This window comes from Sinocyclocheilus anshuiensis, unplaced genomic scaffold (assembly GCF_001515605.1).
Source record: "Sinocyclocheilus anshuiensis isolate Anshui unplaced genomic scaffold, SAMN03320099.WGS_v1.1 scaffold86, whole genome shotgun sequence".
NCBI lineage: Eukaryota > Metazoa > Chordata > Actinopteri > Cypriniformes > Cyprinidae > Sinocyclocheilus > Sinocyclocheilus anshuiensis.
Genome location: NW_015547662.1, coordinates 2,894,376 through 2,919,790, shown reverse-complemented (window position 1 = coordinate 2,919,790; position 25,415 = coordinate 2,894,376). Strand labels below are relative to the sequence as shown.

General features: G+C 35.1%; 1 pseudogene; it reads left to right on the top strand.

Moving 5' to 3' along the window:
• LOC107702359 (receptor-type tyrosine-protein phosphatase delta-like) overlaps positions 1-25,415 on the top strand; it is a 68,632-nt pseudogene that overhangs the window by 2,571 nt on the left and 40,646 nt on the right.

Here is a 25,415-nt window from a genome sequence, read left to right as displayed (position 1 = left end):
ATGTGTCCCTTTTAATTTGTATTATTATCATAAGTAATAATTGTAATTATCATTATTGTTTAAATTCATCATTTATTTCTGTGATGCAAAGCTGAACTTACTCCAGGCTTCTTAATATATTTGTGAAAACATTGCTAATTTATTTTCAGGATTATTTAATGAATATAAAGTTCAAAAGAACAGCATTTATTTGACAATCATTTGTAACACCATAAATGTCTTTACTGGCGTTTTTGATTAATTTAATGCATTGTTAATGAATAAAAATATCAGTTTCTTTCTTTCTTTCTTTTGTTAAAAAAAATAAATAGAAATAAATGAAATTAAAAAATAAATAAATTAATTAAATCAAATACTTTTGAACATGCAGATATGTTCCATGTCACAAATTGACCAAACTGACATATAACTTTTCATTTAAAAATAACTGAAAATATTATCTGCACATTTGTTTCACATTATTTTAATCCTTTTATAGCCCTAATTTATTTTATTTAAAGCCTAAGTTTCAGTTTTAGAGGTTTACCAAAGCAAAATCAAAATCTTTCCTAGTATTCTCTTGGGTATGTGTGGCCCTGGTTGGCAATCACTGCGTTACATCAGCTATGACAGAGCATCTGATATTGCCACAGTTCATGCAGACTGCATTTTTGATCTTTTGTATGGAAAACAGTTGCATGATAATGAAGTGTTGGTGTAATGCTGTCATTTTGGATGACTGTATTCATCTCACTCTCTTTTCTCTCTCTCTCTCTCTTTCTCTCTGTCTGTTTTCCAGACTGACTCAAATAGAACACAGAGGTAAGTGAGATCTTCATACTGGTATTTTTACAGCTTGGAAAAACTAACAAGCAGGGTGACAAGAGTGAGAATGAGAGGTGATAACTGAAATGCGGCACATGGCAGAGATCAATCTTTAAATTTACTGCACCAGAAACCCTTTTAATTATAAGATATATGAACAGCCACGAACTGAATCAGCACAGAACTGGAACGCCCGTCTACACTTAACCCCGCCACTTGTGTGTTAGTTTATTAAATATAATATTTTGTGTAATTTGATAATGCTTTCAGCTATCTGTGAAAGTGTAGTACTATCAGCTCAGCTTCACATTTATTTTACTATGTTTAAATTTCGTAAAATCAGAACAGGAGATGCAAAAACTCAGCAGATTCCTTCTGGGCCTGGCATGAACACGGTGGTATTCAGTTCAGCTGTTTCATCTTCTGTACTTGTCTATGAAGAATGCTCATCCAGAGCAGTTAAAAACATCAAAAGGCCACTTTTGCATCTTTTTTTTTTGTCTTAGATAGTCAGTAGTTAAGACTTGTCTTCTCTCATATTCAACACTCTAACACTGTTTAGATGTTTTAATGTGCCTTTCTGTACAAGGCCATGCTGGAAGGCGCTGATGTCCACTGAGATCAATAAAACCTCCATTCAGTGAGGGGGTGAAATGGCTTCTCTCTTTCTCACTAAACTCTTTCGGTCTCTCTCTCTCTCTCTCAAACACACACACACACACACACACACAAAGGGCTGACTGTTTTAGGCTCTTCAGTCTATATACTGTCTGACTCAGGAACACATATGAGCATGCACACTTTGCGTATTAGACTCTATAAAACACGTATTGCATAAACATGTTACGTCATAAATAAGCAGTGCTGCATTTTTGTTCCCACCACATTTCTCAGGTAATTTTACAACCAGTTCGTGATCAATAAACTCTCTCTGTCTCTCTCTCTCTCTCTCAAACACACACACACACACACACACACAAAGGGCTGACTGTTTTAGGCTCTTCAGTCTATATACTGTCTGACTCAGGAACACATATGAGCATGCACACTTTGCGTATTAGACTCTATAAAACACGTATTGCATAAACATGTTACGTCATAAATAAGCAGTGCTGCATTTTTGTTCCCACCACATTTCTCAGGTAATTTTACAACCAGTTCGTGATCAATACAGTGGCCGGTGAAAGAAAGTGAACAGCACAACCTAGTGGCCACATGTTCTTAATGCATTCACACCCTTTTGCTCTTAAAACCCAAAATACACCCCATCTGTCATAGCAATCTCACACTTGAGTGTGATCATTTATGTTCCTCATTTAAAAATAGATCCAATCCAGATGTTTGTAAATGATACAGCATACAGTGGGGTCCAAAACTCTGAGACTACAGCGAAATGTTTCTTTTTTTTGTGCCTAAAATGACGTATTTTCTGCATTATTTCTAGGTCACTAATCAAATGTAAACAAATTTGTACCAAAGGCCAGATGTTCTTGCTTCCATCGAAGCACATAAGACGCTCAGTGGAACATTCTCAAACGCTGGATAACTTTATTTATTTATTTATTTATTTTGCTAGTGGACTTTTGGGCCCTCTGTACATATGCACACACATTAAAAATTCACACTGTTCAAAAGTTTGGGGTCAGCAAGATTTTTTAAAGTTTTTTAAATAAATCTCTCATGTTCACTAAGGCTGGATTTATGTGATCAAATACAGTGAAAACGGTAGAGAACAGTGAAATATTATTACAATTTAAAAGAACTGCTTTATATTTTAATATATTTTAAAATGTAATTTATTTTTGTGATGTTGAAAACAGTTGTGCTACTTAAAGCATGACACATGTGTTCAGGATTTTTGATAAATATAGAAAGAACAGCATTTATTTGATTTTTTTTGGGAACATTATACATTTCTTTACTGTAAATTTTTGTCAAATACGTGTGTCCTTGGCTCTTGCTGAATAAAAAAAAAATCATTTCTTTCAATAAATAAATAAAATAAAATCAAACAAAACAAAATAAAAACCTACTGACCCAAACTTTTGAACGGTAATGTATATATACTGAATATATGACCATTTTCTGTCATGCAGAGTACTAAAAGTCAAATAGTAGACATAATTTCATTTCATCTTACTAAAGTGACGCACTCACAGTAAGACCCTCATATTTAGACAGATGTCTGTTGATCTCAGAGCATTAGTGGTAGAATACCTGAATCAGCTGTTTCCAAACTAGACCGAAAAACAGTCAAATCCCAATTTGATGCTTTCAGTGAGTGTGTGGATGTTTGAGAGAGAAGGATTTAAAAGGGCTGTGTGCGCGCGCACGCGTTTTGTGATTTATGAGGACACAAATTTGTATAATGACATGGGTATGACATAGGTATTACAACGAGAAGGTGATTTATGAGGACATTTTGAATGTCCCCGTATTTCAAAAGGCTTATAAATCATTCAGAATGAGTTTTTTTCTATAAAATCTAAAAATGCAGATAAGATCTAAAATCTAAAAATGCAGAAAGTTTCCTGTAAGGGGTAGGTTTAATCAGAAAATAAAATGCATATTCAGAGGCTGTGTGTGTGTACTGGTATTACCTACGTTATGGGGACCAAATGTCCCCACAAGTATAATACCAGTAAATTCTAACCTTATGGGAAAATTTTGTTCGCTCCCTATGAGGAAGCAAGCTTATAAATCATACAGAATTAGTTTTTTTGAGAAAGTAAAAATGCACAAAGTTTCCTGTAAGGGGTACGTTTAGGGGTAGGGTTGGTGTAGGGCAATAGAATATACGGTCTGTACAGTATAAAAACCATCACGCCTATGGAATGTCCCCACAATTCACAAAAACAAACCTGTGTGTGTGTGTGTGTGTGTGTGTGTGTGTGTGTGTGTGTGTTTAATGAGTTTTTCATCTTTCAGGAGAGTCCTGTGGAGTCTGTCCTTCTTTCCTCCCAGCGAGAGACAGCTGAGTTTAGACTCCGTTTAAACTCATATTAGCACATGTAAGTTGTTTGCATTCACACACATTCACACACACTGGCTCTGTCCAAAACCCAATGAGACAAGCTAACTACATTCTAGGGAAGCATGCCAAGTCATAAGTGGCTGATTTGGAACACTTTACATTGCATAGGCAGCAGCAGCTTGTGACAAACACAGGTGACTCGAACAACAATTGTTTTATATATTTAGAAAGTTAGCCTGTTGCTAAGCTAACAACAAATAAAATAAAATTCACTCAAGTAAAATGATCCAGTTGTAAAGCTAAAGTGTCTTAATTGTCTGAACAAACTGCCATTGGTCAGTCAAACAGATAACTTTGCCTCAAATGCATTTGTAGATGCCATGTATGCAGAATTTCATACCTGTTCACAAAACTTTGGGTTAGAAGCATGGGAAAGAAACAGAAGCCATTCACCTAAATATACACTGCTGTTCAGAAGTTTGGGTCAGTAAGATTTTTTTTTTATTTTTTAAAGAAACCCATACGGAAATGTAATATATAACATATATTGCCATATATATGATATTGCCATATAAGACCATATATAATTCACATACATACAATCTCTGGGAAAATGAACAGTTTATAACATACAGTGGGTACGGAAAGTATTCAGACCCCTGTGAGCTGTAAGGTCTTATATAGACAGGTGTGTGGCTTTCCTAATCAAGTCCAATCAGTATAATCAAACACAGCTGGACTCAAATGAAGGTGTAGAACCATCTCAAGGATGATCAGAAGAAATGGACAGCACCTGAGTTAAATATATGAGTGTCACAGCAAAGGGTCTGAATACTTAGGACCATGTGATATTTCAGTTTTTCTTTTTTAATAAATCTGCAAAAATGTCAACAATTCTGTGTTTTTCTGTCAATATGGGGTGCTGTGTGTACATTAATGAGGAAAAAAAATTAACTTAAATGATTTTAGCAAATGGCTGCAATATAACAAAGAGTGAAAAATTTAAGGGGGTCTGAATACTTTCCGTACCCACTGTATATAACATCCTCATAGTAAAAATTGTATATGTCAACCATTTATATCAACTATATATATATATATTTATATATGCAACTTTTTATGTTTATATGCAACTTTTTATGTTGTCTTTGTAATATTTTTTTTCTATCATGTCTATCTTTTATATTTACTTATATTTATATTTTACTAATATCAACATTGACAGGCGTTAGGATGAATATGCCTGAACATGACATATATGTCCAAAAATATATTACACATACATAAACATACATATTTGTATGGACATATATGTTAATATATGAAATTGTTCCAATAGGTCCAATTCCTAATGACAATATATTTAATATATGGAAATTTAATATTTGTACATATGTTACATTTGCGTATGGGAATTAATACCTTTATTCAGCAAAGATGTATTAAATTGATCAAAAGTGACGGGGAAGACATTTATAATCCAATAATAGATTTCTATTTCAAATAAATGCTGTTTATTTTAACTTTCTGTACATCAAAGAACCCTGAAAAATTTGTATCACAAAAATACAACTGTTTTCAACATTTATAAAAGTAAGACATGACATAAGCACCACATGACCGTATTGATCATGTGACACTGAAGACTGGGGTAATGATGCTGAAAATTTAGCTTTGCATCACAGGAATAAATTACATCTTAAAATATATTTAAATATATTTCACAATATTACTGTATGTTATAATAAAGCAGCATTTCCCTCATTTCATCGACCAGCCTAGATGTAGTTTTCACTGTGGAGGCTTACATGCTTTACAATTTGGTCTAAACTAGGAATATCAGAAGGGGCACAGTCATGCTGCCTACTTTGTGGAACAGCCGTCGCATGTGAAGATGTCTTAAAATGCAGCCTCAGTAGTCAGCTCATTAGGATTTGGAACAGAGCCACTCTTTGACTCAAAAGAGTCACAAATACAAATGCCTCTCTGTATTCCCCACACCCCTGTTTCCCTCTTCCTGTGTTCTCACACAGTTGGTCCTGAAGTAGCTCTCTGACCAGCTTCTGTCAAGCCTCGCAGCAAATACCGCGCACATGAATTCTGTATATGACCATAAAACCTCAGTTTTATAGTGCATACACTGCTACACTATTGAGAGCTACTCACAGATGCATCCAACTCTTTCTGACACCGACGATGTAATCCACTAAAAATACATACTTACCTCATCTCTCACTCTCTGTCTCTCCCTCTTCCTCTGTCGGTTTTCTAACTCACTCTTTCTGTCTCTATCTCTTTAAATCTCTTCCTCTCACTCCCTCTCTTTCCATATATTTTCTTTCGCTCTTTGATTCACTCCTTATGTCTTCTTTCTCATGTGTGTGTGCGGGTCTGCATCTGTCTGTTTTAATGTGCTAAACTGGAGCTGCATTAGATGCATTCGATCGTTTTCCCCCTCTCCTCTCAGGTGCTCAATAACTATCCCTTTCTTTTTCTCACTCTCCTTTCTCTCCATCTCTTTATTAGAGGTGGTACTTATGAATCTGGTAGTGCATTAAAGTGATAGATGAAGATAGTATATTTCACATAGCTCATCTATAAATAGAAGGTGCAAATAAACCATAGGAGAAAGCAGACACAGCAGGAACCATCCTCCTGTTTGGCACAACTTTTGCTGTTGATTTTAAGGCATTATCTCATGCTGTGAGACTGCTGCTGCCCTCCTCTGGAGGCTGATGTTTTAACATTTTAAAACCTGAAAGATATGATAATACTGTATGTTCTTCTTTTTGTCTCATATCAGCTTCCGTAACTCTGACCAGCAGCATGTGGGACACTAACAGGTAAGAACACCTTGATGCATTTATCAAGTGCACTTTATAACCTCAAGCTCAATCCAACACCAGTTATTCCAGTCCTGGTGTGCAGTTGGCTGTTTTGTATTATAGAAATCATACATGTAATATATCCAACCATTCCTGCCTCAGCCAGTTTTGTGCTTGATTTAATGGAAGGAAGTGGAACAGTTCTGCCATGTTGTGTCTAAAAGTGAACTTGACTGGCTAGATAATTTTGCCCCTTAGGAGTAGGCCTAAATAGCAATTTCCAGATAATTCCATTAAATTCACCCCAAAAGTCTGGTGGAGCCAGACAAATGCAAGTTAGTTGCAGAGATTTGACTTGAAAAGTAATGCACATGCTCTGATGTTGTGCATGGGTGAGAAATTGTATAATGTTTTATTATAATATTATAAATTATTATATTGTAATATATTATAATCTATTACATTATATTATAATTATTAATATAATATTGATACATTTTCTTTAAGGACACTTTGATGAATAGAAAGTTCAAACAGAAAGTAGAAAAGAACAGTATTTATTTGAAATAGGAAACTTTTGTTAGATTATAAATGTCTTTATTGACACTTTTGATCAATTTATTGCATCTTTGCTGGGTAAAAGTATTAATATTTTGTTATAATATAAATTATTATTATAGTATATATATATTTTTTTTCCAGGGTCACAAATGTATAGTGTCTTTTCATTAAATATAAAACCATATTATAAATTATTATATTGTAATATATTATAATCTATTACATTATATTATAATTATTAATATAATATTGATACATTTTCTTTAAGGACACTTTGATGAATAGAAAGTTCAAACAGAAAGTAGAAAAGAACAGTATTTATTTGAAATAGGAAACTTTTGTTAGATTATAAATGTCTTTATTGACACTTTTGATCAATTTATTGCATCTTTGCTGGGTAAAAGTATTAATATTTTGTTATAATATAAATTATTATTATAGTATATATATATTTTTTTTTTCCAGGGTCACAAATGTATAGTGTCTTTTCATTAAATATAAAACCAAGTAACATTTATTTTAAAGAAATATTCTACAAACACACAATTCAATCAATACATTTCAAATAAAAAATAGATATATTGTTTAAAATGAAGGTTAACAAGTCGTGCACACATTCTGGTTGTAAAACAGTGTGGAACATGTTTATACTGTGTAGTTTAATATGAAATGTTCTGAGAAAAAGCATTATTTATTTGCAGATGCAACTTGGTTTGATATTTTGTATCTAATGCAATGAAATTCGGCTATTAAATGGACAGAAAATATGATAAATGTGTATATGCAATCACTCAATGACAGAGATCGAGAGAGTGGGTTTTTAGATGTGCAATAGTGTGGATATAATTAAAATATCTGATTATGGTCACTTCAGTTGAACATACTGTAAGAATACACTCTAAAAAATGCTGGGTCAAAACAACCCAATTGCTGGGTTTGTCCCTATTGTACCCAGCATTTTTTAGGGTGTAGATTAGCTTCACACATAGATGAACTGTGACTAACAGCTCTTTGTGTGCATGTGTTTATGTGTGTTTCTTTTGCAAGTCTGTTCAGTTAGTTGTTTTTTAGTTGAATTAAATGTAGATGGGTTCATGTACAGTACAGCAAGAAGTCAGCTGGAGTTGATCAGTGTATGAGAATGTCTTTTACACTTAATTCAGCTGACAAAAAAAATAGACACTGGCCATGCGATCACAATAATGCCCTCTGTGTGTGTGTTTGTGTGCACGAGTTTGTGTGTTAGAGGGAGATAGGAAGGATGAATATCTGGGGGATGGGATGGGTTGGGTTGTTTTTTTCTATTTCTTTCTCACGTGCTCACACTCACACAAGAAATCAGATTAGTGTGAGGATTACAGAGCACCAACCATTTGAAAGAACACACACGCACAGAAATCCCATGAGCTTCTAAACAGTGACGGAGAATGCTGAATAATCTTTAATCAACAGTTCACCGAAGGATACACATCACAGATGATAGAAGTTTCTGTTACTCCTTCTTCTCTTTCATTTTCAAAGGCCAGATCGAAAGTAATTAAATGTCAGCACTCTGATTTTGTGTGTGTGTGAGTGCATGTGTTTGGTATCTTGCTGTGTGTTAATTTGGTGCAAAATGTCGAGTGTCTCCTGCTCTTACGCTGACATTCTGATTAAGAGCATCAAATACCTCCATCTATCCACCAACATACTCAAATTTTTTTTATTTGTATGATGCATTATACATGCAAGCTTACATTTGTATGGTCGATTAATGATGTTTCCAGAAATAACTCTTTGTTATGTGTGTGCGTGTGTTTATGCGAGGGCTGCCGGGTCTGTGGTTACCTGAGCACTTTCTGCAACTAAAGCAAATTAATGCCCTCATTTACATATCTCTCTGGGAACTGGGGTACTGATGATGCATACATCTTTGTGACTGTGAACTGTGTGTGTGTGTGTGAGAAAAAGACAGTGAGCATGAGAGAGAAACAAATTTCATTCTGCATTTATTTTGTGTATTGTTCAAATTCAGCCCACTAGAAAAAATGGCACCTCAATTTGCATATAATTGAATTCTGCTGCAATAAACAGTTAATTAAAATAGTTCATCATAATTGTCCCTATATTTCTCGCTTCCTGAGATGCTAAAATAAAAAAAATTAAAAAACAAGAAACATTTTAGCATGTACTTTTTATTGTGTTTTGCACAATAGACAATCAATATGTATTTTTTTTTTTTTACAATTATTAAACACATATTTGCAATACAACTTGCCATTCATAGGTTGAAATAATCTTTCACTGTTTGTTTGATCATTCTGAGAAATCCAACACTCACCAATGGTTGAAAACAGTGATTATTTTTGCAATTCCTTTTGATGATGCATACATTCCACTCTTCACCTTTAAAGTATTTCATTCATATTAATCTGCATATAATTATATAATTATAATGTCATCATATTTTTATATATTTATTAGTATACTATATTTTATATTTATTTATTTTACAATTTTTAAAATGAAATGAATGTTTATTGTTTTTTAACAGTAAATAATAAATGACAGTAAAAAACGAAATGAAAAAAAGGGCATTACACAATGATGGCATAGACAGCAGTTACGATATATATATATATATATATATATATATATATAAAAGGTATAACCTGTACCAACCTGATTTTAAAATTTATTTATTTATTTATTTATTTATTTATTTTTTTTTTTTCCAGAAATGTTTCTGTTTTCATTCTCCTAAAAGCTGTTTAATATGAGGATCCATTGTGACATCTTACTCCATATAGACAGCACTCCCTGCTTCTTTATTTATTTATTTTAATATGTGAATGAAATTCACTTTTAAAAATAAAGTTAACCCAAGAAATATTAATTGGAGTAAAAAGTGTGGCAACTTACCCCAGTCTCCCAATTAAAATTATTAGACTATATCTAATCATTATTGTACCACACATTAATATTGTCAAATGCGATTTTAAACCGTGTCATAGATGGTCTCAGAACCACAAGCAAAAAAAAAAAAAAATGTAGGATGTTAAAGATGAAGATATAGGGACCTTGAACTGTAGCTATACAAACTGTCAAATTTCACTGGCCTAGTTTCTGGACGTTTACCTTAAGTTTCTCCGATGTGCAAATGCAATGTCTCCAAATTATTTATTTTCCCTGAACCGGAGATTCATTCCGGGGCACCTGACGTCACTCCGCCGCCGCTCTGTCCTGCCTCGAGCCCGTCCCCTCATATATTCCGCTGCGCGTGAGTGTGTGCGCGAGCGCTTCTGCATGCACACACAGCATCAGCATCAGCATCATCAAAGAGAAAGACCTGCGAGCTCTTTACGAGCGCTGGAAACACGCAGTGCTTCTGCTGCTCTTGAGCTTTTTATAGTGCAGCCCAGCACCGGTGATCATCAGGAGGGAGAGGACGGGCTTCTGGATTATATCTCTGGTGCTTATAGATGAATTCACAGGCGGTCCCGAGCCGGTGAGACCCGATTGTAAAAATATCTCAGTAAGTAAATCAGTAAATGTTTTATGTTACAAAATTTTTTTTTCTTCATTAGTGGTATTCACATTGGCTTTAAACAGTTCAAAACTGCCTTAAATGAACATTTTTTGAATTCTCTTCTCCAAATTAAAATTCCAGTATCATCAAATTTTTGTAATAGTTGGGTAATTAAACACAATAAAACCACATAAGGAAAGTTTGTTTTAACCAAAACTGTGTTCCCAGGGCTTCTGCTGCTGTTGTGCTTTTTATAGTTCAGCCCAGCCCCGGTGAACCTCACAAGGGAGAGGACGGGCTTCTGGATTATATCTCTGGTGCTTATAGATGAATTCACAGGCGGTACCGAGCCGGTGAGACCCGATTGTAAACCTGAACCAGACAGCGATGTTGATCAGGTAGGCGAGGAGTAAAAGCCTCATCCGCTCCCCGGTTATTGTAGAGGAAATGACAAAATAATTTCATTGTTATGTTCAGTCATCCACTCGAGCTACAATTGCATGTGAATCGATGGGAAATCCGTTATTGTACATCATAGGCATGCTAATACAGAAGACTATATTGCATGCACATTCCCACTTTTTGGCTGCTGTTTTGCTAGCATATTAATATGTTTTTGATAAGGAGCATTGCATCATGTTCTTAATATTACTATTTATCACATTCTTGCTATATATATATATATATATATATATATATATTAGTAGGCATTTGCAATTGCTTTATTGTCTGAATTGACATGGATTTTTGTTGTGGTTTCCTCACTACTGCCTTTTAGATCATTCAGTGATGTTCGGGGAACCCAGTGCTCCAGGGCATTATGCTGAGCTTAAAGTATTACTGTTTATGACAGAATGTTCTCCACGGATCATTAAAAACATATTCTTAATGGACCAAAAAACTGAATGACTCTACATTTGAGCAAAGTTCACATGGAAGGGGATTATGTGTGATGACTTTTGCTATACCTCCTAATGCTCTTAGTGTGTGTGAGAGACAGAAGGGGGAGGGAAGGAAAAGCGAGGGGTATTATGATGTTTGGGTATTAAGGTTTGCATATGCAAGAGAACAAATTTCGAGGAACGGAGAGGAGAGTTTGGTTGGTCTGAGCGAAGTGTAAGTGTTTGACCCGTAATACCCAGAGCTGTGAGAAAATGACAGATGGATGAAGAGAGAGAGAGAGTGATTTTCTTAAGTTTTGAATAATTTATTTATTTTCAATACCTGCAGACTAAGGGTTGCTCAGAGCACACTTGAAAACCTGCACTATTTAAAAAGCAGGTTGCCTCAGCTTCAGCGGCATATGGTTTATATTAATAATGTAGACATCACAGAGGCACAATCCTTGTGCTTATTGCACAGACGTTAATCTCTGATACCATTTATAGGTGTGGGTCCTAAGTGCTTCTGCTAGTGAAAGTTGTGCTTATGACACTGAGCTGAAAGCTAGCAGTAAAATCTCTTCCTGAAACTGGAGAAGAGTTTAATAGCACTGATGCGCTCAGTGCTTAAGGCTTGATCAGCTCAAGTGTTCTGCATGTGCATTACTGTCAAGACCATATGGTTTAAGGGTTCTTTTTGAAAAAGATTTCTAACCTTCTTAAGATGAACTTGTACTCAGTAGCCATTATATAGTGGTTGAATGATTGAGTTTCAAGCCAGTTCATGGGACTGTGATTGACTCAATCAGTGCAAAACTGCATTTATCCCAAAAGTTACATTTGTGTGTGCTTAAAGCTACTGTTGAGAGAATAGAAATGCAAAAGAGTGAGGAGTTTGTGATGTATTCCTGGATTTGAATACAGGTAGATGAAGCACAGTGAAATGCAACAGAACGTCTGCATGTTTTGTACTTGATACACAGTAATAAATACAGAAAAGAAATGTAAATTTTGTTAAAATAAAATAAAAATATATTATATATATACAAAGTTCTGTCATTAAACTCTAGATGGCGCATGCCTATAGGTTCTAACTCAATCTGAAATAATCACGTCATTATTCACATGAAGCAGCTGATTGGTTTCTTTTCACATCAGCAGCCAATGAATGAGCTTGCTGCTCAACGTTCAAATACTTGGCTAGTGCTTGCTGTAGCAGTTGCAGCGCACTTCAGAAACCCTCCACCTTCCCCAACTCCACCTGTATAGATCTACTATGGGGTAATTTCATGTATGTTATGTATGGGGGTTATTTCATATATGTAACCCTGGACCACAAAACCAGTCATTAGGGTAATTTTTTTTTTTTTTTTTTTTTCTTCGTTATGTGTGTGCGAGTGTTTATGCAAGGGCTGCCGGGTCTGTGGTTACCTGAGCACTTTCTGCAACTAAAGCAAATTAATGCCGGATATATTTAAGCTGAATAAATAAGCTTTCCATTGATGTATGGTTTGTTATGATAGGATAATATTTGGCCAAGATACAACTATTTGAAAATCTGGAATCTGAGGGTGCAAAAAAATCTAAATATTGAGAAAATCATCTTTAAAGTTGTCCAAATGAAGTTCTTAGCAATGCATATTACTAATCAAAAAATTACTAATCAGTAGGAAATTTACAAAATATATTTATGGAACATGACCTTTACTTAATATCCTAATGATTTTTGTCATAAAAGAAAAATCTATAATTTTGACCCATACAATGTATTTTTGGCTATTGCTACAAATACTGTATACCCCAGCGACTTAAGACTGGTTTTGTGGTCCAGAGTCACATATGTTATATGTGCAGCAGCAGTAAGCTCCGGTAAGAATATGCTAGTCTCAAGAGAACCAAGTTTTGTTTACAGCAAAGGAAAACCAGTCTCCTCTTTACATCGAAATCCATTTTTCTTTACAAATCCTCGTTTTGTACTTCTAATTCGTGGCCAGTGTCTTGTTTTGCTCTCTCCTCTGCACTTCCACGTTCATCACTTCTCACCAGAGCTTACACTACGCCTATGTTCTACAAATTCTCAACACCCATTGACTGCCATTATAAAGCTTGGAAGAGCCAGGACATGTTTTAATATAACTCAGATTGTATTCGTCTGAAAGAAGAAAGTCATATATACCTAGGATGGCTTGAGGGTGAGGAAATCATGGGGTACTTTTCATTTTTGGGTGAACTATCCCTTTAAGATGCCTGTTGGGTTCTCGTCTCTGGCAACGTATCCCCAAAGCAGCTCAAGCGACGCTAATAAATTTATACTCTTGGTGCGTCTTTGGCAACGCATTGAGTCAGACGACGTCTCGTCCCTTTTGAACACTATCACTTGGGACTAAAATCTCTAGTCTTCCACTAACCTGCTGCACAGCACACTCAAAAAAAGAATTCATTACCCTTACTTAATTTAATTGAAGAAAGTTTTTGCACACAATTGAATTTAGTTCATTCAAAATAAATTACATTTATTTGGGTCAACACAATTTAGTTGGTTACTTTCATGTTACTTTAGCTCGTTTTAATTAATTAAATTGAACAAGAGGCAAAAAATAGCTTTTTTGAGTGTGGTATAGACAAACTCCAGAAAATGTCTTTGAATATGCTTTAATCACGGCAGAGAGGACCTCATACCAATCACAGAGTTGACATGATTTGGTTTTTGATGACTTCAGCTTGTTACTCAAGTCATGGGTTGTTATGGTTCTTTTTATATTTAGACAAACGCCTAACCATCTTGTCCATATGCATCCATTATTGCAACACACTAACTAAAGCAGGCAAATTTTAGGCCTGCAAGGAAAAGGAATATTAGTTATGATCAATCAAAACATTTCCTTCACTACTGACAACCAATTTCTTACATGGCTGTGCTAGTTTCAAGTCTAGCTCTTTCATCTTTTTCTTCTTACATAAAATAATTTCAGCTCAAATCGATACTTCATGTCCATTTATTTATTTATTTATTTTTCAAGCAGCTGTGTAATAAGTCGGATAATGTACAGAGACGGTCATTATTGCAAAGTAAACCTCAAAAGGGTGATCAAAATATAGGGTTTGTTTTGCAGTAATGACCCGCTGACTGTACATTATCCCTTACTTTACTTCTTGAGTATTTGTGCATCTGTTTGGAAGGTTCGTGTTTTTTTTTTGGAGCATTACCACATCTGTCTGGAAGTCTAGTTGAACTCCTCTCACGTCACATACGTTTGTAAAATTTAAATGTACGCATGTAATTTTTTTGACCCCCAGTGATACACCAAATGGCATTGCAAAAATAATGACTGTATTCAAACAGGTTTCCCGAACAGTTCTCTCTGTCTTCCATTGTTTAGATAAACCTGCCACAGATTTATAACATTGGCTGAGCCATTGCTGCTATGTTGGGCTTGTTGGGAAGTGAACAGAGCAATGTTTTGAAAGCGCCACAGTGTAAATTAACCTACAAATAACTTATAGCTGTCTTATAAGCTGAGATAAGAGAAAGTACATTAACAGTGAAAGATTTACACTGTTTACCTTTAAAAACTCAATAAAGTATGTGAGGTTCTGTGAACTTGTAGGTCTTGCAGGATGCAAGCATATTCAAGCTTAATTGAATAGGATGGGTTCTATAAGCTAAACATCAAAGAGTGGTGATCAAGGAGACTTTCTAGTGATGGACAGTTCATGAACTAGAGGTTCAGATCCTTTTTTTAAAGCATTTTTGCCTCTGAGGAGAAGAGGGGCAAACAGGAAACTAGTGTTATCCACATAAAGTAAGCACCATGGCTTATAATGTGGTAGTCGATACAAGTTATTCTGAAGCTGTTTTAATAAAACAGTGCAGTTTCACGAATCAGTTTGATTTTATTGATTTGTTTAGATCATCAAAAATGTTCCCTCAAGTCCCTGTGGGGCATTTTAACATGAATCATGATATAAGTAAATGTGTATGTAGGTAATGAAATATCACTGCTGTATTTTGGATTAAGTTAGATCATTACATATTGTAATGACTGTAATGTCATGTGTTCTAGTTGAGTCTGTTCAGTTGCACACTCTAATTGTTACCGTCTGCATGCCACATAAAGGAACACACTGTTACTTACAGCACTGTTACTGTTGAATTGAGATGTTTGATTCAATACAAACCATTCCTGTTTGGATCCTATTTAGAACTATTCATGAGTGGTTTATAAACAATTTTATTGCTAGTTTTACTGACAGCTACAGTATATGAAGATAGAAAGTACCTTTGTAATATGCCTCGCATACCATGTTCCAATTTTGAAGTATTGGTGTATGATGAAAAAAAAAAGAAGAATGATCCTCAGTCGCAAGTGATCCGGCACTTTAAAAAGGCTTGTTGTAGTGATTATGGTTTGTTTTAGCTTGGTGCTACAAATTCCATTTGCAGGATATAAATTATGAAATTATGGTAATCCATTTATACAAGCTGTTTGTCTTCTTAAATGTGTTTTTATTTAAGCACCTATTCTCAAAATATGTATTCAGGGGTACAGATCCATTAAAAAAAAAAAAATCTTGTTTCCCTTTTTAATCATTTATAGCAAGAATACATGATTATACAATACCAAAGAAAAAAGGTGCAAAGAAATATTTCAAGCCCAGACATTAAGGAGTGGAACTGATGGGTTTTTGTGACCTGAAGATGGAATCAAGTTACTCGTGAACACCTGAAAGAAGAGATACAGTATTATCATTGTACAATATTGCAGAAAATAAATAAATATTTTATACATATATGCATACATTTATGGTTCAAGTGTGGCGTTTACATCTTTTTACTCTTTTACATAATTTACATCTATTTTTATTTCATAATATCACAATAATATCAATATTATTATCAATAATCACAATGAAATCATGGCAATTATTATTTTATAGTCATATTATTCATATTGAATTGGTCAAAAATAGTGGGAATGTGGCCTATGAAAACTCAAGTGGAAAGAGATTTCTGAAACGGTTACTGAAAGAGGTAAAAAAAATCTTCAAATTAAAAAAAAGATGTTTGTGTTTTTTTATTATTTATTTATTTATTATGCTGATGCACTCCCCAACAAAATCACCCCACTAACTCTCAAATAATTAATTATTTCTAAATATACAGTAGCTACTGTATGTATGTAATCTGGTGAAAATTCCTGTATTTTTTCAAATATCTCAATATATATATTGCAGAAAAACAAAATATCGCAATGTCAGTTTTTTACCACACCATGCAGCCCTATTACATATAGTTATTTATTTTAGACATACACTGGGTCTGCAAGTGAGCTCTGAGCTCTTGCCCAAAATATCCGGACTGGCCATTCTTTTTGTTTGTTTGTTTTGTTGAACAAATCAATATTTCTTTTCTTTCTTTGGCAGACTGAAACATCTAGAAGGTCTTTAAATGTTGCATTGAAGTACAACAGTGAAACAGTTTGAAGAAGTCACTTGGAACGCGCAGAAGACCCATGTGATCGTGTCATGCAGGGCGTTCCATATGTAGAAGCTTCAGGTCACTTTTGGCCAGAGTGAGACAGATGTGCGTACCTGCTAACTGTCACAGCTGCTCCATGTCAAAGTAGCTCTAATTGGAGTTCTGCGTTGTCAAGGCAATGAGTGGCTGCCAGGGAGACTGTCCCACATCTACATGTCATTTTGTCCTCATCTGTCTCTTGCCCTGACAGCTGCATCTGTTGTACAGAGAATTAATGAGGGGTTTTGTAGAGTTTGGGTTTGTAACTAACATGTTCTTGTGTTGAGTTGCAGTGGCCATATGGCCAAAGAATTGTCTTTCTTTGCCGTTATATATTTGAGTGCCCATGTGATGGGATGCATATTAGAGATGAGAAGCTGTTTCAAAACGAGAAAACATGGTCTTGAACTCAGTTCTTAGTACGTGGTGGTGATCTCTCTTTCCAGTTAGTGATTATATCCGATTGAGTGAGTGTTTTTGTGTGTTTGCGGACAAACTCTGGGAAACACACACCGTATTTTTCCTCCCCAATACTGCAAATCACCTTATGTAACCACTGTTATTGCCAAACAGATTTACTTGAATGATCCGCAGGGGTCTTGGACCTTTTTCAGGCCAGGGAACCCCTGGTGGAGAAGAGACAGAGCAGGGACCCCTGTTACATTTGAAGCCTGTCCTACAATAACATGCATATAGTATCAAATGTATGGATTTATTTACTTTTCTATGATGCTTACATGGCAATGCCATTAAAATGATTAATGATGTACAGACAGAGTCATTTTTATGGTGCATTTTAATTTTAGTTAATGCATTTTAATGTGGGAGGGATAATGAAACATTTAGCTGAACTTCAGTTTATTATTCCTTTGCACAAAAATGACTGCAGTACTGTCACAAACCCCCTGTTGAAGACCCCTGCTGTACAGCATTAATAGTACAACAGTTGTATTTATGGCATTGCAGGTCCATCTATAGTTATGCTGCATTATAAATTGCTGCTCATGTCCATGGACTCTTAGAGCACAAATTGATTTAATAGTTAAAAACTGATGTTGTTCAGCAAAATAAGAGTGCATTGTTCAGTCAGAGTTTGAGAGGGAGTTTAGTGGCTCGTCTATTGAGTTTTTATTGTAGTCATTTTAAAGCTTACGCAATTTTTGGATCCTTTTTTCACTTGAAATACAGGAGATGTGGTTTAAAATAAAAGTTGTGCAGACATTAAAGGAATAGTTCACCCAAATTCTCACATTGGGGGGGTTATAATGCTTTATTTACCATCAGAACTCACATACTAAATAGAATACTATGAGTGGAATGCACGAATGCTTATGTTTTGATGTCACTAACATGAACCTGATTTTTTTTTTAAAGTCTTGTAAATGTTTTTTTTTGCATCGCCGGGGCATTGGTTTGCACGTAAACCAGTGAAACGGGTTATTTCAATAAACAGATTTTTGGTAGTTCTAAGCATATTGGTGTGCATGCAAAGGTGCAGATTGATAGGAAAGCCTGCACAATACGAGACATCAAAGGTGCAATATTTGAGAATGAAGAGCGATATTTAGTTACATTTTTGATCTGTTTGTCACTAAGAGTTATTGTATGGCTTCAGAAGACTTGGAAAATATTGCATGAATCATATTGGCCACTTTTATGGTGCTCTTTTTTTGTCATTTTGGAGATTCAGCACTGGTACCCATTCACTTTTATTGAATGTAAAAGAACAGCCAGGATATTCTACAAAATATCTCTTTTTGTGTTCCATGGAAGAAAGAAGGCTATGAGTTTGGAATGACATGGGGGTGAATAAATACTAAAAAAAAAAGTGTAATTTTTGTGTAAACTCTCCTTTTAAAGGGGTCATAGGATGCCCATTTCCGGGTCTAAGGTAAGACACCAGTCCAGTCTGTGCTGAAACACTACTGTCAATCAAACTATCCTGGGAGGGGCCCGTCTGTGTGACATCACACAGACAGGCATCTGAGATCGGCTCGATTTGAGAAAGGGGAAAACATTTAACCAGATTTAAAAAAAAACACTGGGTGGATTTTTATCATTATAGGGTGGTTGTGTACACAAACTGCCAACACACATTTCAGTTCAAACAACTTGTAAAAGTGCATGTAGCATCCTATGACCCCTTTAACATGTACTCCGAATGGGCTAAAAGCTCATCACAGACACTCTGTGTTGTTTTCACTGTTGTATGACATGCTGTTAGCCCTCTCATCAAGACTAAATATCACCTAACTGTAGGCTAATTGTGTCTGTGCATGTTAACGTGATTGGTGCCTTAGTAATAAATATCAATTATTTGACTCGTTGCATCTTTGAATAAGTAATTAAGATGCAGATTTGTTTAGTCAGCAGCTATGTCTCGCTGTTCCACAAATACACACATATACACACTTGCTGTCGGCTTTCTTTCATAGTCTCTTGTGTTTGTCTCTCTTATATGCACACAGACGTAGCCACAAAGCTTAGCTATCGACTTTTGGCACAAATGGAGTTGAAGCAGGAAATATCAGGTTATCATAATGATCTCTGTTCTTTCCAGATTAGGCAGGGTAGCGTATGGCTCTAACACAGGGGAGAGGAAAATAATCCACACACACACAGACAAACACAAAATCCACATTGTCTACACAGTCCAAATCGAAAATCAAGATTCTAATTTAAATCTGTAAACTTGCAAATATTTGTAGGATTTTGAAAAGTTAGAATTTAAAATGAAGAAAAATACGTTTTAAAGGGGTCATATGATGCGATTTCAATTTTTAACGCATTTCAGAAAGGCGGGGCATAGAGGAGAAACAATAATGTACAGTATGTGTTTTTTTAACCTTAAACCGCATAAACACATTTCATTAGACCAAATACACAAAATAATGTTCTTTTTAGCAGTATCATATGACCCCTTTAAGATTATGTACTATTGTAACCATATTAATGCCCTTGTGCTACAGGTAAGATTTTCTCGCTTCCTCTGAAGCAGAAGATTCTCTTTCAAAACATGCTGGACAACATAGATCATAAGACTTGTGAAGTTTATTCCATCTTGAGTGCATGCCTTCAAAAAAGTGAAAATAAATAAAAAATAAATGAAATCGAATATGCGGTAGCAGAAGTCATATGGACTTTTTTCTGTGTTACATTTATTTATTTATTTGTTATTCTTTTAATTTTTTATATTTTATTTCATGTGAAATTTGTTTCATTTTAATTGAAATTGTTATGAAATATAAATTAGAAAAATACAAAATCGCAGCATTTTCACTATTGGTCTTAGATGTAATGTATTTTGGTGGATATACTCAGTGTATTTTTCCGTCTGCGTATGCCTTGTGCACATCTACGTATTTTCCTGATAATAATGTGTATTAGGGATTGTGTAAAGCTGCTGTGGAGTGTTTTCCAAATGAGGCAGATGGTGTGTGTGTGTGTGTGTGTGTGTGTGTAGGTTTAGGGGTTTGAAGGGCTTCAGTTTTACATGAGTCAGAGATCAGACTGACCCATTTCCTCCACAGGACACATGTGGAAACACACATACATTTGGGGTTTGTATGTGCCACCGTTCCCCGTTTCCTATATCATCATGATTCTTTGCAGGAAGTGACACGTGCGGTCTTTTCTCTCTCAGTGCTGTTAAAGTGAAGGAAGCCTCAGAGAGCAGTGGAGGAATTAAATATGGATAGGACACGGGGGAGGCAGCATGGATGAGGGGGTCTGCAACCACTCTCTCTCTTAATGATGTGATGTGATGTGACAAGCGTGGTGCTCGTGGGGGCAGAGTTACCATAGCGATTCCCAACACGCCCCCCATCTGTGGCAATCTCCCATGCACAGCATCCATATTTAATGCAACTTTTACTTAGTGCAGTTCAACTGCCCACCCAACTCTTTCTCCCTCTCCCTCTCTCTCGCTCTCATTCTCTTCGTTATATTTGCAGAAGTAAGATACATTATACATTTATGGGCTGAATGTTATAATTATTGAGTTTACGGTAAAGTTTTTCAGCCTGCTGGAGAGAGAGGCCTTTAGGAGCTGTCTCAAAATATCATATATTTCATGCTGTTCTTATACTTAAAGTTTTACAGTTATAATCTGAACTCTGTATAACTTTTAAATGATTTTTCTTCCTACGTTTGCTATAACCAGGACAGTTGTTATCGGTTTTTGTTCGTCCTACTGTCAGCTTTTCCTTTTTTGAACTTTCCCCTCATAAAACTTTTTCGCTAACTCAGCTGACAGCTGTAAAGTGTGTGTAATGGCAGATTGTTGTAACGTTTATCACGCAGCAGGACTGTAGAACGAACACGATGAAGACAGTCTTTAATAAATCCACAGGCAAGTAATCCACATAAAGAAAACAGCTATGACACGACTAACGCAGACAAGAACCCACCACAATGAACAGAAACAGAGCAACTTAAGTACATGTGCAAACAAGGATAATTAATGACACACACCTGAACTAAAGGGCAAAATCAAACCAATAACCATGACAACCAACACAACAGGGAAAATGTGCAAACTGAATCATAGTCCAAAGTGATATTGTGACAGTTTATCGCAATGTTTAGTACTAATACAATAACCGACAATATTCTGAAGTAAATTAAATGATTAGATGAAAATTATTTATTCATGCCATTCCAAACACATACAGTACCGTTAAAAGGTTTGGGATCAGTAAGATTTTTTAATGTTTTTGGAAGAAGTCTCATTTGCTCACCAAGGCTGCATTAATACTGTGAAATTCTACTGCAATATATTGGTTTATATGGTAATATATTTTCAAATGTTATGTATCCCTGTGATGCAAAGCTGAATTTTCAGCAGCCAGTACTTCAGCCAGTACTTAGTATCAGTCTAATACTGATTTGTGTCTTTAAGAAACCTTTTTTTTTTTCTTATTATTATTATCAGCGTTGAAAAGAGCTGTTCTGCTTAATATTTTTGTGGAAACTGTAAGACATTTTTTTTCAGGATTCTCTGCTGAACAGAAAGTTCAAAAGAACATTTATGCAATCTATTGTATAAATGTATTTACTGTCGCTTTTGATCAATTTAATGCATTTTTGCTGAATAAAAGTATTATTGCTTTCAAAAACATTTATTGACCCCAAACTTTTGAATGGTGGTTTTCTTTTCTTTTTTCTGGTAAAACAGAGGAGATGTTTTGCAGAACTATAAAATTAATCCACACATAGTTTTGCATTATACCTAAAATATTCTGAAGCCATACGATATTTTTCTGTGAATAAGAGAAAGATTATTTGAAAATCTTTCCCTCTGCTGCAGCTGTTAGTGTCATTTACATTGTTGTATAATATGCATAAGAATACAATTACCCTGCCTCATTGTTTCGACGTAGTTAGCTGATATATTATGTATGATGGTTTATTATTTTGTTTATTCCCTGGAAAGGCCTTATATGGGCAATGATGTAACTGTTGCACATGTATTTTATTTGTGTGAATATAATATTTGTATGATGTTCATAGTATTCACTCAGTAGTACTGTGAGTGTAAGGCTGGAGAGCATTGCAGAGTTATTTGTGTTTGCAGAAGCGGCTGTACAAGGCTGATTTTGAGATGACGTATTTATGCTCAAAGCAGAGAAGAAGACACGTATTAGAGCAACTTTATAAGTAGTATGCAGGAAGTCTGTTGTGTGGATGAAAAGTGATGCAGTCGAGAGGAGTGGAGCTCGCCAAATGCAGGGGAGAACTCATAAAACAGTCCTTTTTAAAGGTGGCGTTCCCATTTGGGGAGGTCACTAATTTATCTTTAAATATCCGTGACGATGACAGTGACATCAAATGCTGCTTCATGACCACCTGAAGAGCCATCGCTGATATTGCCTGGATTTAAATTGTTTTTAATAGTTGTACTTTGACTTATATAGAGTATTTGAAGATAGAGTACTTATACTGCTAGCGAAACTAATTGTAATCAATAAATTGACTTCTATTTTTCGAACAAAGTCTGCCTCCCGGGGCATTGATTTAAGACTTTGAGCCAGAACAGACCACAGAGGAGTCTTCTGTCTGATTGGAAGTATGTAGAATAATAAAAATAAAGGTGTAAAAGCAGTCTGCACCATAAAACAACATTTATACATAAAAAAATGAGACGCATGGTGCCAGTTTTGATGTCAGTCACAATTACAGCAAGAGTTTTAACAAGTTGTATGGCTTCAGAAGACTTTGAATATACATTATCACGGATCATATGGACTTCTTTTATGCTGCTTTATTTATGCATGTTTATTTGTTTCTTTTTTTACTTATGTTTTGGTGCTCAACAGTCCTCTGTTCAGTTTGGAACAACATTAGAATTTGTAATTGATTTATTTTGGGGTGAACTATTCCTTTAATGCAAGCTCGACTACTCTCTGTCTGTGAAGGCTCTATGTTAAATGATATGTTCATGAATTGATTGACCACTCAGTGATTTGTGATCCGATCCTCAGAGAAAGTCACATGGAGTACTAATTGATTAATGCAATCAATTCATGTTGTGCTGCGGCCTACACACGTGACTGACAGATATGTTTGCTTGTTTACATGTTTACTTTAGGTTATGAGTGCACATACAGCTTGGTGATCCACAGATAAGCCAATGAGAGGATGGCCAGAGGTCACATGATCTACAGAAGCGCCTACCAGCTGGTACTACTGATTCTACTGAGCGTGCTCCAGCTGGCACATGCGCAAAGTGAGTACACAGACGTCAAACATGCATAAAACACGGGCAGAATCCTCTGAAACGCAGAATAATTGCTGCTCTTTTCGTGAAATTCGTGAAACCAGCGCAAAGGATAAAGGCATACTTTAATGCAGCTTACAATGTAGTATGTAATTAAAAAATAAGGTTTCGGAACATGCTAAGCAATTTCATCGTGCTAAACCAATTGGAGGGATTATAATGCTGCGTTTGTTTCTTTCACTGCACCAAATGTCCAGATCAGTGTTTACAAGACAACTCTGACTACGTAAAGAAATGACGTCAACATTTAATACATGGATTTTTATCTTTCATTTGATGCACGGTAAAGCATTAAAGAAGATAATCAGATGGGCATTATGTTATTCTCTAGTAGAAGAGGAAAGAGTTTTAGTTGTTAAGAATTTAAATGTAGAAAAAAAATTATTTCAATTAATAATAATTTATTAAATAGATTTATTATTTATGAAATTATTTTATGATAATGATTATAATCATTTTATTGTTCTCTATTTGGTCTTTGTAATTGTATTTTTTTTTTAATTAAGAGTAATTGCACTCAAAGGCTTTCTTGTGTAAACATTATCTGCGCCTATATAGATTAAAGCATGTAAAGTGAAGATGAAGTCATTTCATCGCACATCATCTGGGGTGATGACACGAACATTCACCCACGCACTCATTCATTGTTCTGTTTGAACCTGAGCTGAGCCTTTGGTTAGTTACACATGCCATTAGTTTGGAGCTGCTGGGCAGATTAATGTGAAGTCATCCTTAGATCGAGTGTATTAGCAACCACTGCAGACTGCATCAATCACACCGCTTATCTGCAGTTAATTCACTCCGTCTTTCGTATTAACTGAAATGCACATTATAATGCACACATGAAGTCACAGCCTGACTTTCAAAAAAGTTTTATGATTTTAAAGACAGGTTTATTGTCATTTTTAACAAGGGATGAAAATGTGGTACTTATTTTAAGACATGCCTTTGTTTTAAAGGGGTGTTCACACATGATTTGTTATTGCGTTGAAAAATACAGGAGGGAAGGGTGAAAGGAATGGAATGGCATAGAATGCAAGGGTCTCGTGATGTGTTTGTAAAAGCTGAATTGGTTTTAACTTGACATTGCATCTTAAAAAGCACAGCACTTACGGCACAAGATGTTAAGTTACAGACCCTATCATTTGCCCTCCTGCCAGTGATTGGTTTATTGAGAAAATAAATGTTTCTTACCATGATTTTTGCTGGTATCATAAACAAAATAAAATTAAATGTAGTATTTAGTACTGCATTTAATATTGCCGTTAAAGTTTTAGTTCCTAAAACTTTATGGGCTAATTGGCAAGTAAATGTTATTTTATTTTATCTTAAAAATATTAAGTGCTAAATGCAGTAAAAATGTCTTGCCAATTGGCCCATAAAGCTTTAGGAAATGCATGACTTAGCACTTCATTTTATTTCGTTTTTTTAATTTGTTAATTTTAGAATTTTAATTTTGGCCAAAGCATGAAAATAATTATCGGCATAACTGTCATGATGTATGTGAAGTAAACTTATTATATTATTATATTTAGTGCATCTGGTGCTTGTTCATTTTAAACCCTG